This window comes from Saccopteryx bilineata, chromosome 9, assembly GCF_036850765.1.
Source record: "Saccopteryx bilineata isolate mSacBil1 chromosome 9, mSacBil1_pri_phased_curated, whole genome shotgun sequence".
NCBI classification, from domain to species: Eukaryota; Metazoa; Chordata; class Mammalia; order Chiroptera; family Emballonuridae; genus Saccopteryx; species Saccopteryx bilineata.
Window position 1 is genome coordinate 67,905,195 of NC_089498.1, and position 18,930 is coordinate 67,924,124.

Here is an 18,930-nt window from a genome sequence, read left to right on the forward strand (position 1 = left end):
AATGTTGAAATTAATAGTGTCTGAATTATATCCTAATAAATTTTGGGGAAAAAAAGGAAAGCAAAAATGATAAAAAGTAAGTGTTTCCTCTCAGTGAGTAGTAGCAGCAATTTAGCTAACCATTACCCCAAACTAAGGTGTTTATAGGTGAATGGACTATTTATCTTTAAAACTATATAACACAAAAATGCCACTAAAATTATTTAAAAATTAAACATGTTAAAAACAATAAATAACCATAAACTTTAATGTCTATTTTAAGTAGTTAACCCACTTCCATTTCTTTTATTCAAATTCAGTTTTAGCTTAAACATCTCTTGTTCTGAGGTCTCCTGCTCAGGAGCCCCCTGGACTAGGAATTCCTGACTCCCCTCCACTTTTATTATTATAATACTAATAATACTTTATTTTGTCATTGTTTGTTAAATTAGGCAGGCAATTGTCGAATGTTGTCCAGTCTGTGAGGGAAGAACTAGGTCTGCCCTGCTTATGTCAGATCACCACAACTTAGCACACACATGCTTTTGAACAAATGAAGCAAAATTATCAGTGACAGCCAAAAAGACAGTTGACTATGAGCTAAATAAAACACATCAATAGAAATGACAAACACTTGTTCTAACTGTCTCTTTACTGTGTTTCCATCTTCTGTATTTTAAAATAAAATTTTAAAATTTATGTTGTGTCTCCTAGTTCAAGGTTTTTCTTCCTTTAGTCTCATGGGAGCAGCAGTAACTTAAAGACATAAAACATTCTTGCAAAAGCAAGCAAAAGTACTTACGAATTAGCTTAAAATTTGATTTAGTTTTCACAGTCTGAACTTTAAACTAAGATCTTTTTGCTACAAAGACCTGGTGGGAAATCCAGAATTCGTTTAGGTTTCATGAAAAACAACCGAAAGCAAAGTGGAAGATCGTTATATTCACTTGACTGCTACAACTTGGAAAGAGAAAACACCTGCCACCTTAGACCAGTTCTGGTTTTCCCCAAACCTTGTATTGCTTACTGGCCTTTTGTTTATTTTCAGGACTGTGTAGAGCTGTCCTTCCCAGAAATGGAAACACAATGATTAGTTCACATTGTGAGGCAACACTACCAATTTCATAACCACGTGGCCTTAGATTCTTTCTTATCCAATGGATCTTTAACCAGCACATCTTCGTTCTCCAACAGTTGCACTAAGCATCACCTATCTCTCTGCATTTATTTCAACTAATTCATATGGGCTATTAACATCTCCCCTTTTACTAAGGCCTCCGATATGCCGAGTAATTGTTACCTACATGTTGATCTCTATAGGCAGTCCTTCTTTGCTGTAACTAAGATCACAGGGCAATTTACTCTCTCTTCTTAGGGATTAATAACATGAGTTCACCACCATGGAAATTCCATATAATCACATATTTACTATTAGTCATTTTTGTGTATTCTTATCACAGTATGCTTGAGAAAGAATCTTTGCACTTTCCCCCCTTGCCTTATCACCAGCCCCTGTAACACCTGAATAAACTTAGTTGATCAAATTCCCTTTCTTGGGCACTGCTTCATAACTGAAGGCAGGCTGGTGCCCCTAATGAGATCTCTTTCACATAAATGTCTCTTATTACTTGGGTGATATGCTATGATGTAGTGGTACACATACTTCGTCATGATTCTAATATTTTATTCAACCCAGAAATAAAGTTACAAAAACTAAGAACAACTGCTGCTGTCAGAAGTCACGAGTACCATTTTTGTTGGTGATATCGCAGTAAGAGAGAAAAGCCTCCCATTTACGCCCACATACTTCTGTTCTTTCCTTTGCCTTTAACCAACTATTAGTTTTCTTGCTAAGCCGCCACAACTGACCTCTTCTTTTCATGAGCAAAAGCAATGGAGGAGAATTTAAAATACTTGCTGGAAGCATTCTGCATTCTGTAAGGCAAGAGGCTGGATGGTATTGAAAAGTAAAATGTTAAATATACAATATAACAGTTTAAATTGAGTGGAAACTAAGAAAAGAATAGGAGTACTCTAATTGTTTATGGGAAGATTCATTAACTCCTTCAGGACTGAAGACAAATTATAATAGAAAAGCAAAAAAAAAATTTTTTTTAAAGAAGGAGGAAAGATGGACTACCTCATATTATAAACCTAATGGAAATATCAGGGGGAACATTTTGTCAAGTATATAATTGTCTAACCCCTATGTTGTATACCTGAAACTAATAGAAAATAATATAGACTGTAAACTGTAACTGGAAAATAAAATTTTAAAAACAACTTGTTTTTATTCATCTGGTGACTTCAGAAGATTAAGCACCTGGAAGAAGTATGTATGTTGGAAGGCATCTATGTGTGAGTTATGTGTGTTTCTAATCAAACTTTATTTGGTGGGAGGGGCAGCCAACTATCTTAGAGGAAGTGTCATGTAGTAGAAAGACCCCATATTGTTGAGTAATGCAGACTTGCATTTGCATTATGGTCCTTCAAGTAGTCATTATGGAACTTTGAAAACTTATGTAAACTTTTAAACTCTGGTTTTCTCAGAACCAAATTATGAACAATAATACCTTATTTTGAAGTTTGTTTTGACACTAAAAAATACCAACATGTTTTAAGTAAGAGCTTAGCCCACATACATAAGTAGAGCTGCACAGGTTTGTTTCTTAGTTTACTGCTTTTTCTCCTTTTCCTTCACTATCCTATCCCAATCCTGTCATATCATTTTAAAATTTTTATAAAACTTTTGTAGAAATTTGCATACCTTTATTATAATCTAAATTTATTATTCTGGATTGATATGGTGCTTACTAGTTGACTTTAGTTACAGTCTCCTGGTTTGAAGTATATAAGGTCATTGTGCTAAAAAAAAATTTAATATAATTCCACATGCATTTTTTTTCCTAAATCTCAAGTGTTAATCTAATTTAATCATGTATTTCTTAAACTGGCTCCTGCAAAGATTGACTCAATTTAGACTCTCAGGAATGATGACAATAACTCCTCTAAGCTGAACTATCTCTAAATAAGACCGAGGAAAGGATGTTTGTCTGTTTCTGGAAGGAGTGTTATCAGAATAATCATTTATTCCTCTTAGCAGAATTCAGGAAAACTATTTTGTATTTTGCTATTTCAACTCTTACTTATTGTGAAGCCCAGGCAGCCTAAAGTTTCCTCACCAGTAAATGGCAAAAATACTTAATACAATTATTAAGGTTATTGTAAAGATAAAGTAATATGATGGCTTGGGGCATTACTCAGTAACTAGAAAATACTGATGTTTCAATATTATTTTGGTTACTATTATTACAACATTGCAATTTATTTATGTAAAGGAGGCCAGGAACAAGTAAAGAGCTTGAATGTGTTTAGGCTGATGTTTTATATAGAAGCTGGGACTATAAAAAATAGTAGTGATACATGAAACTATAGGGTCACAGTAAACCAATAATTTAAATGTATACAAAATATATGTTATTGAGGTAAAAATAACTGCATTGATATTGTCTTTTTCCTCTTCAAGAACATTGATGCTTTCTATAGACTTATTTTCATCAATCCTTTTATAATTTCTAGTGAGACAGGTAGGTGATATCACTATAACTCAAAATTCACTTGCACAGACATTATAAATTTTAAATATTGAAAGATGAAAAAAGAAATTTGTAGCCAATAGCAAAAGGAAAAGAAAGAAAGGAAGGAAGGAAGGAAGGGAGGAAGGGAGGAAGGAAAAAAGAGAGGGAGGGAGGGAGGGAAGGAGGGAGGGAGGGAGGGAGGGAGGGAGGGAAGGGAGGAAAGAAAGAAAAGAAATAAAGCAGAGAGACATGAAGATGGCAGTGGAGTAGGCAGACGCACAGACTCCCAGCTCACACCACCAAACTGGATTATAAACTAATTTATGAACAATCAGTGTGAAAAACCAATCTGGACTACAAGAACAGTTTTCAAAAACCAAGAAGCAAAGAAGAAGCCACAACAAACCTGGTAGGGAGCATCTGAATCTCCCCTGCTTATAGGAACAGAGGGGGGGAGGTGAGGCTGGAATCTCACTCTAAGGAAAAGAGCAGTAAATACTGCTCACAGCCACATGCCTGGTGACCAGGGAACGAGGTGTGTTGAAAGGGCCCACTTGTCTTCCAAAAAGAAAGGTGAGAGAGAGAGACTGATGGTGAGGGGGAGAGGAATATAGGTGATGACAGGAAAAGCTGACTCATTCAGTGCTAGAGGCGGCCATAACTGGGGGAGGAGCTGATCCTTCCACAAAGCAAAATACAAAAGTACTTCCAGGTCACAGAGATACAGACATCTCTCCAGCTCTAATCAGCGCAACAAGACACAGCTGAAAACAAGAAGTAGGGAGGAGGGGCAGTAACTCAGGTCTCCATGGAGATCTGAGATATACCTCCCCCTACTGAAGCTGAGAAAGCAACCCACACCCAGAGAGATTAACTGGCAGAAGAGAACTTCAGAGCCTCAGGTCATACCCACCACAATCCTGGATACAGTTTCAAATAAGCCCCCTGCTGAGATCAGCAAACAAGACAATCACTTGTTAAGAAAATCAAGACTTCAAAGCAGCCCAAATCATAAAGCGGATTACAAATAATAGCTGATGTCAACCCAAGAAGACCTAGAAATAACACAATTGAAAACTGTAGGCAGAAAACACCAAGCCTAGACTCAACTAGCTCTACAAAGAAAACACCCAGACACAATGAGAAGACAAAGAAGTGCAATCTAAGTGAAACCACAAGAGAAACCTTCAGGAGATGAACTGAGTGATATGGAAATAATCAAACTTCCGGATAAAGAGTTTAAAATAATGATTGTAAGGATGCTTAGAGATCTTAGAACAACAATGGATGGTCAGCACAAACACCTAAATAAAGAAATAGCAAGTATAAAAAAGGATATTAAAATATTAAAAAAGAATCAGTCAGAGGTGACAAATACAATATCAGAAATAAAGACCACAATGGAAGGAATTAAAAACAGGATGGATAGAGCTGAGGATCGAATCAGCAAGTTGGAGGAAAACTGGAATGAAGGCATGAAAGCAGAGAAGAAAAAAGAAAAGAGACTCAAAAAGTCTGAGGAAACTCTTAGAGAGCTCTGTGACAACATAAAGAGAAATAACATCCTCATCATAGGGGTTCCTGAAGAAGAAGAGAAAGAACAAGGGATAGAGGCTTTGTTCAATCATAACATAGCTGAAAACTTCCCTAAATTAATGCAGGAGAAACTCTCGTAAATTCAAGAAGCACAGAGAACTCCACTAAAAAGAAACCCAAAGAAACCTATACCAAGACACATCATAATTAAAATACCAAAGCTAACTGATAAAGAGAAGATATTAAAAGCTGCGAGAAAAAAAAGGCTATCACCTACAAAGGAGCCCCCATAAGGATGACATCAGATTTCTGAACAGAAACACTTGAAGCAAGAAGGGAATGATAAGAAATATTCAAAGTAATGCAGAACAAGACCCTACAACCAAGACTACTTTATCCAGCAAGGCTATCATTTAAAATTGAAGGAGAAATAAAAAGTTTCGCAGACAAAAAAAAATTAAGGAATTCATTACAACCAAACCAATGATGCAGGAAATGTTAAGGGGCATGGTATAAACCGATCAAAGTGGGAAAAGAATATAGCAAAAGAGGAATACAGCTTTAAAGAATAAAATGGCAATAAACAACTACATATCAATAATAACCTTAAATGTAAATGGATTAAATGATCCAATAAAAAGACATAGGGTAGCTGCATAGATAAGAAAACAAGACCCATACATATGCTGTCTACAAGAGACACACCTTAAAACAAAAGATGCACATATGTTGAAGGTAAAAGGATGGAAAAAAAACATTTCATGCAAATGGAAATGAAAAAAAGCTGGGGTAGCAATACTTATATCAGACAAAATGGACTTTAAAACAAAGAATATAGGAAGAGATAAAGAAGGCCACTATATAATGATAAAGGGAGCAATCCAACAGGAAGATATAACTATTATAAATATCTACGCACCTAATATAGGAGCACCTAAATATATAAAGCAGACTTTGATGGATATAAAGAGCAAGATCAACAGCAACACTATAATAGTAGGGGATTTTAATACCCCACTAACATCACTAGATATACTTAAAGGACACACTAGATCAACTCGTTTTAATAGATTTCTACAGAACCTTTCACCTTAAAACAGCAGAATATAAATTCTTTTCAAGTGCTCATGGTACAATCTCTAGGATAAACCACAAGTTAGGGCACAAAAATGGTCTCAACAAATTTAAGAAGATCGAAATTATATCAAACATTTTCTCTGATCACAATGGCATGAAACTAGAAATCAACCACAACAGAAAAGCTCAAAAATTCTCAAATACATGGAAACTAAATAGCAGGTTGTTGAATAATGAATGGATTAAGAATGAGATCAAAGAAGACATTAAAAATTCCTAAAAACAAATGATAATGAGCAAACAACAACTCAGAATTTATGGGATACAGCAAAAGCAGTACTGAGCGGGAAGTTTATATCACTACAGGCACACTTTAAGAAGCTAGAAAGAGCTCAAATAAACAACCTAATCCTGCATCTAAAAGAACTAGAAAAAGAACAGCAAGTAAAGCCTAAATGTCATAGAAGAAAGGATATAATAAAGATCAAGTCAGAAATAAATGACATAGAGACTAAAGAAACAATACAGAGGATCAATGAAACTAGGAGCTGGTTTTTTGAAAAGGTAAACAAGATTGATGAACCTTTAACTAGACTCACCAAGAAAAAGAGAGAGAGAGGACTCAAATAAATGAAATTAGAAATGAGAGGGGCGAAATAACAACTGACACAACAGAAATACAAAGGATTGTAAGAAAATACTATGAAGAACTGTATGCCAAAAAACTAGACAACCTAGATGAAATGGACAAATTCCTTGAAACATACAATCTTCCAAAAATCAATCTGGAAGAATCAGAAAACCTAAACAAACCAATTACACCAAATGAGATCAAAACAGTTATCAAAAAACTTTCAACAAAGAAAAGTCCTGGGCCAGATGGCTTCACGAGTGAATTCTACCAACTATTCAAAGAAGAAATAACTCCTATCCTTCTCAAGCTATTTCAAAAAATTCAAGAGGAAGGAAGACTTCCAAGCTTCTTTTATGAGGTGAGCATAATTCTGATTCCAAAACCAGGCAAAGACAACACAAAGAAAGAAAATTATAGGCCAATATCCCTGATGAATATAGATGCTAAAATCCTCAACAAAATATTAGCAAACCGGATCCAACAATATATGGAAAAAATTATACACCATGATCAAGTGGGATTTATTCTGGGGAGGCAAGGCTGGTACAATATTCGCAAATCTATCAATGTTATTCATCACATAAACAAAAGGAAGGAGAAAAACCACAGGATAATTTCAATAGATACAGAAAAGGCATTTGATAAAATCCAGCACCCATTTATGATCAAAACTCTCAGCAAAGTGGGAATACAGGGAATATACCTCAACATGATAAAAGCCATCTATGACAAACCCACAGCCAACATCATACTCAGTGGGCAAAAATTAAAAGCAATCCCCTTAAGATCAGGAACAAGGCAGGGGTGCCCCCTTTCACCACTCTTATTCAACATAGTACTGGAAGTCCTAGCCACAGCAATCAGACAGGAAGAGGAAAAAAAGGCATTCAAGTTGGAAAAGAAGAAATAAAGCTATCATTATTTGCAGATGATATGATATTGTATATAGAAAATCCTTAAGTCTCAGTCAAAAAACTACTGGACCTGATAAATGAAGTCAGCAAGGTGGCAGGATATAAAATTAATACTCAAAAATCAGAGGCATTTTTATATACCAACAATGAACAGTCAGAAAGAGAAATTAAGGAAACAATCCCCTTCACTATTACAACCAAAAAAATAAAGTACCTAGGAGTACATTTAACCAAGAAGACTAAAGACTTGTACTTGGAAAATTATAAAACATTGATAAAAGAAATCAAGGAAGATACAAACAAGTGGAAGCATATACCATGCTCATGGTTAGGAAGAATAAACATCATTAAAATGTCTATATTACCCAAAGATATTTATAAATTCAATGCAATACCAATTAAAATACCAATGACATACTTTAAAGATATAGATCACATATTCCAAAAATTTATATGGAACCAAAAGAGAACACGAATAACCTCAGCAATCTTAAAAAAGAAGAATAAAGGGGGAGGTATCACACTTCCTGATATCAAGCTATACTACATGGCCATTGTACTCAAAACAGCCTGGTACTGGCATAAGAACAGGCACATAGATCAATGGAACAGAACAGAGAACCCAGAAAAAAACCCACAGCTCTATGGACAACTGATATTTGACAAAGAAGGTAAGGGCATACAATGGAGTAAGGCAGTCTCTTCAACAAATGGTGTTGGGAAAATTGGACAGCAACTTGCAAAAAAATGAAACTAGACCACCAACTTACACCATTAACAAAAATAAACTCAAAATGGATAACAGACTTAAATGTAAGGCATGAAACCATAAGCATCTTAGAAGAAAAGATAGGCAGTAAGCTCTCCAACATCTCTCGCAGCAATATATTTGCTGATTTATCCCATAATTTGCTGATTAAAACCACAATGAGATATCACCTCACACCAGTCAGATTGGCGCTCATCAACAAAACAACAAGAATAAGTGTTGGCGAGGATGTGGAGAAAAGGGATTCCCTCCTACACTGCTGGTGGGAATGCAGACTGGTGCAGCCTCTGTGGAAAACAATATGGAGATTCCTCAAAAAATTGAAAATCGAACTGCCTTTTGACCCAGCCATCCCACTTTTAGGAATATACCCCAAGGATACCATAGAACAGTTCCAGAAGGAGAAATGCACCCCCATGTTTGTTGCAGCATTGTTCACAATAGCGAAGATCTGGAAACAGCCCAAGTGTCCGTCAGAGGACGAGTGGATTAAAAAGCTTTGGTACATATATACTATGGAATACTACTCAGCCATAAGAAATGATGACATCGGATCATTTACAATAACATGGATGGACCTTGATAACATTATATGGAGTGAAATAAGTAAATCAGAAAAAACTAAGAACTATATGAACCCATGCATAGATGGGACATAAAAATGAGACTCAGAGACATGGACAAGAATGTGATGGTAACAGGGAGTAGGGTGGAGGGGTGGGGAGGGGGAGAGTAAGGAGAGGGAGGAGAGGGAGGGTGTGGGGGGAGGGTAGGGGCAGAAAGAAAACTACATAGAAGGTGACGGAGGATGATTTGACTTTGAGTGAGGGGTATGCAGCATAATCAAAGGTCAAAATAATCTGGAGATGTTTTCTCGGAACATATGTACCCTGATTTATCAATGTCACTGCATTAAAATTAATAAAATAAGATGAAAAAAGAAGGAAGGAAAGAAAGAAAGAAAGAAAGAAGGAAAGAAAGAAAGAAAGAAAGAAAGAAAGAAAGAAAGAAAGAAAGAAAGAAAGAAAGAAAGAAAGAAAGAGAAAGAAAATTTAGGAAACAATAGTCATTTTCTTCTCAGAATTAAGGTTGAATTCTAAATCATATACATGATTTAATCATAAATGATATGTTTCTGACTCTCCCATCACTGGCTTTACTAAAATCAGATATGCAGCATAGCAATATCAGGAGATGTCAGACACTCGGAAAAGCTGTCCAGAAGGATACTATGGATAGTCTTTTGAAGCAGAAATCTAGTGTAATATGTTTGGTGAGATCATCCTCATCCTAGCTGAGCTGATAACACAAGATGATTTTGAAATATCAAAGTAGAGAGACCAGAATTGGAACACTTTTAAAAATAAGCATAAATATATCAATAACATAAGTTAAAATTATAGAAAATTAAGAAATGACCCCTGTTGAATACATGCACACACCCATACACTACTCCTTGTCCACAACTTCTGGCCAAGAAACTGGCAGTCTATGATCCAGCATGCTCAAGAAACCAGAGGTGTTTTTGTTACATTTGCCTTTTCTCTACTTTTTAAACCTGCCCTACTCATTAATTCTTTCTACATCACGATGTTTGGCTCTTTGTAACTACTGCTCTCTTGCATGTCATGCTATTTTACAGTTTTCACAAGCTGGACCCTTCTCACCATGGGAGTGCAGATGGTTTATCCTCAACCCAATCCAGTCTTCCCGGGCCAGTCTGTAAAGTTGGCCCTTTCCGCAGCTTTATTTAATTATATCACCCTGTATATTTTCCTTTAGGTCTTTTATCATGATTATAACCTGAAATTATATTTTCTTTCTTTTCCCTTGCTTTTTTTTTGAAAGAAATGTATGTTTTGATCTTGTCCCAAAAACATAACTTCCATAGAAACTGGGATATTGTCTGTCTTCTTTATCACTCTGGGCACCTAAGTCAGCATATACCATATACTTAATAAAATTTCATAAATGAATAAAGAAATAAATAATTTTATGACCAATAAGCTTTGCTATCAATGTTACAAGAAGGTCATGGAACACTTTTGAGCTATAGAGCAATATTTAATCCTTGGCCTTCTGCCTTCTGTAGGTGTTGATCTGTAATTCCTTGTCTAAGGGAGAGTTTGAGGTAAAGATTCCTGGACTATTTTTAAAGCTTATGAAAATGAGAAACTATAGATTCTGAGCAGGGAGATTTTTTACAACTTCAACATTTGTTGATTTGGAAGATGAGGAGGACATCTTTGTATTCCATTAACAGTGCAGTGTTGATATAAAAAGAACTCAAAGAAAATGTCATCTACCAAACCTAACCTGTTTCAGGTCTCACAAGGGTCCTGTGCCACAAACTTTTCATGAAAACAGCAAGTAGAAAACCCTAAGGAGATACATGGGCTAGCACAATGGCACCTCATTATTAACCAGTGTTGGAAAATGACAAATGATTGATGGTTCTCTCAGCTACTTGGATATTGTCTATGGCTCCAGAAAAGTTTTTCAACCTTGGGACTATTAACATCTCGCTCTGAATAATTCTGGTTGTAAGAGTCTATCTTGAATATTGTGGAATGTTTAGCATAATCCTTAGCCTCTACTAACAGCATGCAATAGGACTATCCCAAGATGTGACAATCAGAACTATTTCTGACATTTCTAAATGTCTAGTTCTTCGAGAACTACTGCTCTAGAACTCTGGCTCACCTGTTTTAAAACAGGTGGTGGGGTAAGGGCAAGTCCAATAACTGTTTAAGTTTCCTATGAGCAAAGTTATAACTTAGTTGCTTCAGTAAACAAAAAAAAATAAGTTTTTTTTCTTATACATCTGAATTTGTGGACAGAAATTCATGCCCCATATATTAATAAGACCATTATGGTTACAAAACAGAAGAGGGCACTCTTTAATCATTTTAGATGTAACCAAACAATTGAAAAACAGTATTAAAAGATTTATGAAAATAAAATTAAAAACTTGGTTGCAGTATTACTACTAGCATTTAATAAGCTGTTTTCATTCTGCTATATTTTTAAAGTTTTACTCATAATAAAGAAATTATTACCTAGAGATATGAAGTGATAGTCCAAGTTGGTTTGATCAGTAATAGAGATGTGAGAAAAATCAAGTTAAGTCACCTTAACTAACATATTTGAGTGTCTTTTTTATGCATATAAATAGGCTATTATTAGATACTGGACATCTTCAGACAAATAAAACATAATCCTTGCCCTCAGTAGAGATAAATCATAAAGAAATTAGAAATAAAAGATAATCATTAGAGTTAGATTTGAAACTGAGATTGAATGGTGGAACACAGTGCTTTTTTCTAAGAAATGTCAGGCAGGAGAGGAGAATAAATATAAGTTGTTATGCTTGTGTTATAGAGTAGATTAATGAATTTAGGATAACTGGATTTTCATTTTCACTTTGCCACTAATTAATTTTATGTTGTTAGGCATCTTCTAATTTCCCTATGCTTCAATTTAATCATCTTTAAACTGGAGATGAAAAGTAAGTAAAACTCGATCATTTATTTTTCTTAATTTATTTTTAAAATTTATTGGATGGACATAGTTCACCATACTAAATGTTTTTCAAGTGTACAACGTAATATAACAGCTTCTACACCATGCCCACCCCAAGCAAAGTCTCCTTCTGCCCATTTCTTCCCCCTTCCTTTGCCCTTCGCCCCATCTGTACCCACCCTTGCCCTCTGGCTATTGCCACTCTGTTGTCTGTATCTATGTGTTCTGTATATATTAATATGTTTTTTGACTAATCTCTTTAGAGGATACTGGATCAAAGAAGGTGATGAGATTAGCATAAAAATAAAAAAAAAATCCAAAAAAACACTTGATAATTTCTGCAAGTCCTTTGAGCTTTAAGATTTTATGAGTTCATGTATGAACCGAAAATATTAATCTGGATGAAATGTTCCTCGTACTAGGAGATATCAATATCGGGTAAATATAGTAAATTTTTTAAGTTCAGTTTATTGAAACATAACTTATTCCAATCTACTGTATTAATTAGACATATAATTAATCTTCCTAATGCATGCATTTTCTCATTCTTACAAGGAGCAAGAAGGCTTCTAGTATTGTTCACTGTTTTATGACCTGAATGCCTAATACATTGCCTGGTAAATGATAAATACAGCTTTTAGTGAATGAATATAAGAAAGAATATAGATAAGAAAACCAATAATGATGCAAATAAATACATCAATCCCTACTTGCCATGATAAATATTGGTAGATTTTCTCCTTTTAATCCTTCAGAAAACAATTCAAAACAGCCTCTAGGTACCATTATCACTCAATATTTCACAAGCCATTTTCTTGTCTTCCAGCCTGTGAAGAATGTAGCATCATGTGAATTATCCCATATGATGGGACTAAGGAGCCTGGGTTAGTATTATACCCCTTAAAGTCTCCAACAATTGAAATATAGTTTGACAAAGCTAAGTTGCAGAATATTAAAAAATATATATGCTTAAGTAAGAGGAAATAATGTATCTATTATACACAAGAGATTATGATTAAACTGAAGTCAAATAGGACACCTTAGGCAAATAAATTCTGAGCATGTAGAATATTATTGTCAGAGGAGACACAGTCCTGATCTTCAGTTGTTTAAGTATTTTCCATAAAATAAATTTCTAGTCTGGATTATGATGTTTATCATAGGATTTCTCATTATAATCACTTAAGTTATACAAGGCCTTTCTAAGGACTCAGGTATTGATAGAATCACACAGGGTAAATCATATCTTAGCCACTATTTCTCTATCAGGATCATGGGCAGTCATTCCTCTGCTCCTAAGACCCAGTGAGGCTGATAACTTTTGAAAAGTACACAGCAAGTCAGCAAGAGTTTCAGAAATGAAAGTGGCATTATCAATTTCATTGTACTTTTCAACCAACAAATGAGTCAGTAATCTAGCTCTGATTCCCAGGAAGACATGTCTAATTCATGAAAACTGTCATAAAAAGTATTCCAGCTTGAGGTTTAAATAAAGATATAAAAGATTAAGGAAGCCATGAAAAATAGGGCTTGGACAAAGGCATATTTTTGGAAAGTTCAATATTATAAATATCCAGACCCAAATCAGGATCTGACATTTTTCTTTTTGAGAACAGAAAAGTGAGGCAATCATTTTAAATCAACGTCTTAATAGAATTCATGAACAATTCTGTTAGGTTATTCCACATTTCTTTTCTCATTCAATGTTATCAATAAACCTGAAGAGGTAAATCTCATCATTTTAATATCATACCTGGGGAAACTGAGCCTTAGAGTTAATGGAACCTGTCCAACATTACTCAGCTAATGAATGATTACTGCAGAGCAGGCTCCAGTGCTTGTTTCTGAACCATGTGGCTTAGAAATCACAAATGCATGCTCAACATGAGAATTGAATAGTTAAAATTTCCAAGTGTTGAAAGTGAGCTTCAAACAGCATGAATATACTCACAGAGCAAAGCAGGTCAGATATTTAAGGGCTTTGATCAACGCAGCACCAGATTGGTCCTTAATCTCCTCCTCCGTGCCACATATCATTTCTGAACCTCAGCAAACTTAGTGCCATCTACCGTGTATCATATATTGTCTTTGAAAGCCAAACTAAAAGAAATCCTGTTTGTTTTATAGACATGGAACCCTGTCTTTAAGTTATACCAGGCTTAAGGTGATTTCAGTTTTGGCTTTTAGCATGAGTAAGTGTGCCATTAAAATAAAAAAAAAACAACAACAACTCCTGATCACTATTTCTAAGTTCTATGCAAATTAAGTTATACCCATCAGCAAAAGTATTAAATGTTTGGACAGAGCCAGGAGTTTATATACTATTTCCAAATTATAAGCATATAACTCAAGGCGAAAAACTTGAAAAAGTTCTTTCAGTAAGGCAAGAATTGGAGTGAACCATAATATAAATACTGAGTACAATGGATTTTAGGTCAAATACTTCCTTTAATAGTTTGTGATCTCAAACAAGTAGTTAACTTGTTGAGAACTCAGCTTCTTCAGATGTAAATGAAAGAACACAACTAAATGACTTATAAAAATCACCTTCAATTCTCCATTCACTCTACTATCTATTATATGTTTGGTTAGAATGTATAAGGAAAGATAGTATTTGTTTAGAATTAGCAGGACACCCTTCTTGTGAAATGCTTAACACAATTCTATATTGCAAGTCCCATTTGGAATGTTAACCTTTCAGAAAGTTAGAAAGAACTTTTGAAACTTGCTTTGCCCAGGACTACTTAGGCTAATGTGAGGGTCCTTCATAGGCAGTAGGGTAATTGATGATGCCTTTGGTAATTGTTGCTGGGCAATTACTCTCATTGCTCTATAGGTGGGAGGCATTGCTGGAAACAATACAATAATACTACTACTAATAATAACAAAACTAATAATAGTAGTAGTGGAGGCAAGATAATGCAGTAGTGATGAGGAGGAGGAGGATGGGAGTGGGAATAGTGGAGGTGGTAGCAGCAGTAACAGTAATAACAGCTGTAGCAGTCAGTGACTAGTAATACACCCTGACATTCCACTTATGGGTACAAACACTGCTACCATGAGAATGGGGCAAATTTTATTCTGTTTGAGTGCAGAGTCTCACCTTTTCCATTAAACTCTCTGTCAAATAAACTCTATGTATGTTAATATGTTTGTTTGTTTTTATCCTTAGACCAGACTGCTGAAGAGGGTTATCTAATTTTGAAATATACTATTTTTTTTCAGAAAAGCTATACCACAGACATTTAAAAAAGAGTCAGAGATTTTCTAATGGCAAAAAATGTGCACATAATACACTTTTAACTGAATACATACATATATATTCTAATTGTACAAAATGTATTGCATATATATGAGAAAGAGAGTAAGATACTTGTAGAGTAATATATCTTGTTTTTCTTCTTTATAATATATTTATTTCTAGGTTTTTACAATATATATGTATTTCTTTTATCATGGGGGAGGAAAACCAAGCAATGAGTATTACAACAAAATCTGTTTAAGGATTAATATGCCATTACAAGGACACATCAGCAGTAAAAATAAAGCAAGATTGCAATACTTACTGCAGGGGAGCAGAGCTGGCCTTGTCACTGTACAATAGGTCTATCAATGTGGCAAGATGTTTAAAGCTGATGCAGACAAAGACCAAAGCTTTCAATAGGTGAGGGGGAAATTGCAGCATATGTCTTCATTATCAGAGCAAACACTAACAAAGACTGTGATAGCAGAAACTAAGACATACCCCTTACAAGGTCCAATGCTATTCCCCTATATTACATGGTCTTTTTTTTTTTAACTCTGTGGAGCTGTAAAAACAGTGTCTTCATTATTTTAATATATCACATTTGCAGTGTCCTGTACACTGGTTTTACAGAAGTCCTCTATAACAAAGATTTTGAAGGAAAGGAAACTTGTGTTTTGAAATCCCAGTAAGGATTCTTTTTCATTTTAAACCACAGGAAACCCTTTACTGGTATGCAACCAGGCTTAATATCACTGATCCTAACCAAATTCATCTATCTAGATTTGCAAAGTAATCCCAGGTGCAGTAATAAAGCAAAAAATCCATCTGCTGTGTTCTAGCCACGGATATTATGTAAGGCTAAACAGGATGCCTGAACCTGGCAATCCTATTTCCCTGAACTAAAAAAGTAAAAAATATATAAAAGAAGTTTCACATTACTAGGGAGATGTTGCACAATAAGATAGGAATTCAGATCTATATTAGACTTCTGTTCATATTATTCAAGATTACTAGATTGACGTTTGCTTTATGAAACATAAGAATTTCCTACACTGGTAGAATAAAGTAGCTTAAGTTGGCAGCTTACATATAAAATAGAACGCTACAATGCAACAGAACAAATATTTGGACTAAACCCTGAGGAAGAATTATGCTCTATCTATAAAGGGAGTTTTAAGTCTCAAAACTAAAAAGCCTATTTGAAGAAGTAGGTGAATAGCTCACTGTTGCAGATGTAGCCATAGGTAAGAGGTAAAACGAGCTCACTCACAACAAATGCATCATGCCATGTCTACACAGACCTCTCATGATCAATGGAATTGGACAAATGGAAGAAGTAAACCTAGAGGGTAAATTAGATTTAGAAAAGTACATGTGTTCCTTATATGTTAAACATACACATACCACAGAATCCAGACACTCCCCTCTTAGGTATTTACCCATGTGACATGAAAGAACATAGTGATGCAAAGAGGTATACAAATCATGAGAGCAGCTGGATTTATAATCACCAAGAAGTGAGAATGACTCCGATGTCCATCACTAGAGGAATGGCAGAATTGTATGTCCGTTTAATAGAATATTATTCAATTATAAAAATGAACAGATTGTGGATACAAATAACATCATGGATGGATCTCAAAATAATTGTGCTGAGTGAAAGAACCTTAATAAGGGTACATATTATATGATACTACTTATAAAACATTCCAGAAAATGCTAATCAATCTTCAGTAACAGAAGTCAGATTTTGGTCATTTGGGGTCTAGGGGAAGAGGTGATTATATTACAAAGGACATCAGTGATTTTTTGGTTTTGATGTATGTTTCCTGTCTTGATTGTAGTATAATTTTAGGGCTACATATGTATATCTATAAAACATACCAAATTATATGCTTTAATATTCACAGTTTATAAAATGCCAATTATACATCAATAATTTTATCAAAAAAACCTTGTATTTCATTATTCAAATGCCTTTTTAAATATATTGATATATTACATAAAGTAACAATTGTTTGCTTAGCCCAAGCCAATAATTATAAATGGGACCATGCAATGTGAAGCTGTGTTGAACAAGTACATGAAAGTAGTTCTGCAAGTTCATTTTTAATCAATTAATATAAAACTCTTTTTGCTATTTAATACAGTGAACCTCAATTCATAGTAACTGCATATACACCAAAAATATTAGTTTTCTTATCAATATTAATGCTAAATATTAAATTGTTATGAAAAATGAGGTTTAGTTCACAGACACCTTTTCCATGGGTCATCCCAATAGAGGTGCATAGAGATCAAGAAATAGTAAACTTTAGTAAGAAAATTCCAACCGAAGGTTTTTCTATTTTGATATCAATGTTAAATGACCTCTGATAAGAATAGTAATATATTATAGCTGCAATGTGATTTTTTCATCATTTAGCTGTATTTATAAAAATACTAAACTAAGCTTTATACTTTTTTAATACACTCAAGGCAAAGGTTTTTTAAAAAAAAAAATAGTAGTAAAATCCTTATCTTAAATGAAATTATAGAATGCTATATTAAGAACAATGAAAAAGTGAATATGTAATTCTTCTGACTACAGCGTAAAGCTGTGAAATTGGTGTGTGTGCATGAGTGTAGATATGTATGCAGCCTGGACAGTTAGGTTCCTCCTCTGTCCACCTTTAATGCAGTTCAGGAAATAATTTCACTCATGCTAATTACCCCAAAACAACTACTTAAGTGATATTATGCTTTCACTTTGGGGAGTTTAATCTTCCACATTTCACCGGAAGTTGATCCATGATATTTCAGGAAGGAATTGTCAAACTTTAATGTGCAGAATTAAAGATAATAATATATGCCTATACTTCTTCCTATTTATAACAAATATGACTATGTGTTTAGTTGATACAATACTGTTTAAAATATAACAATAAAATAAGAAGATAGCAATTACAATTTGCCATCCGCTTTACTCGTGTTGTTTTGACCTGCCTTTTCCAGTACCATTCCTCTCTGTTATTACTCCCTTCTGGATTTATCTAGAAGTAGTCTTTGATGTCACCAGCACCACGCTGTGCATCTATTGATAAAAAATTGTTACTTTATAACATTCACTCAAATTATTTTTGGATGAACAGTATTAATTCATCTATATACAACACTTAAGTGCTATGTTAAATGAAACTAACAATGACATATACTAAGAACAAAAATTTGTTTTCTAGTCTGACCAAAATAAATCATAAGCACTCTTATTGTCAGCTAAATTGATTTTTCTTTCTTTTTAATCTCACCTTTCATTATTATCTTTCTGCCGATTCAAAGTAATTTAGTATGCCAATAACTTTTTTGCTAACATTGTTTTGTCTTAACATTTTTCCCCCTGAATATATCATCCATTATCCAGAAACCAGAAATAAAATTTGGTCTCCATAAAAAGAGACATTGTTTAAAAATTAGTTTTACAAAAAGAAGCACCATCTACTTTAGAACAGAATTTCTGTTATCAAAATTACAAGATGAAAAAGTAAATCATAAAAGAATTTGCTATGTTTAATTTTCTTAACTACAAAAACTGTGATGTTTGTGTATATGTGTGATGAGGACATGTGTGGCATTATTATTTTTAAATTTGAAGATATCAAAATTAAAAAAATTCAAACAAATGTATATTGCATTGA

General features: G+C 34.2%; 1 protein-coding gene across 3 annotated transcripts in view; it reads right to left on the reverse strand.

Annotated features, from left to right (window-relative positions):
- CTNNA3 (catenin alpha 3) overlaps positions 1-18,930 on the reverse strand; it is a 2,095,157-nt gene that overhangs the window by 199,125 nt on the left and 1,877,102 nt on the right. The gene's annotated exons all lie outside the window — the stretch shown is intronic.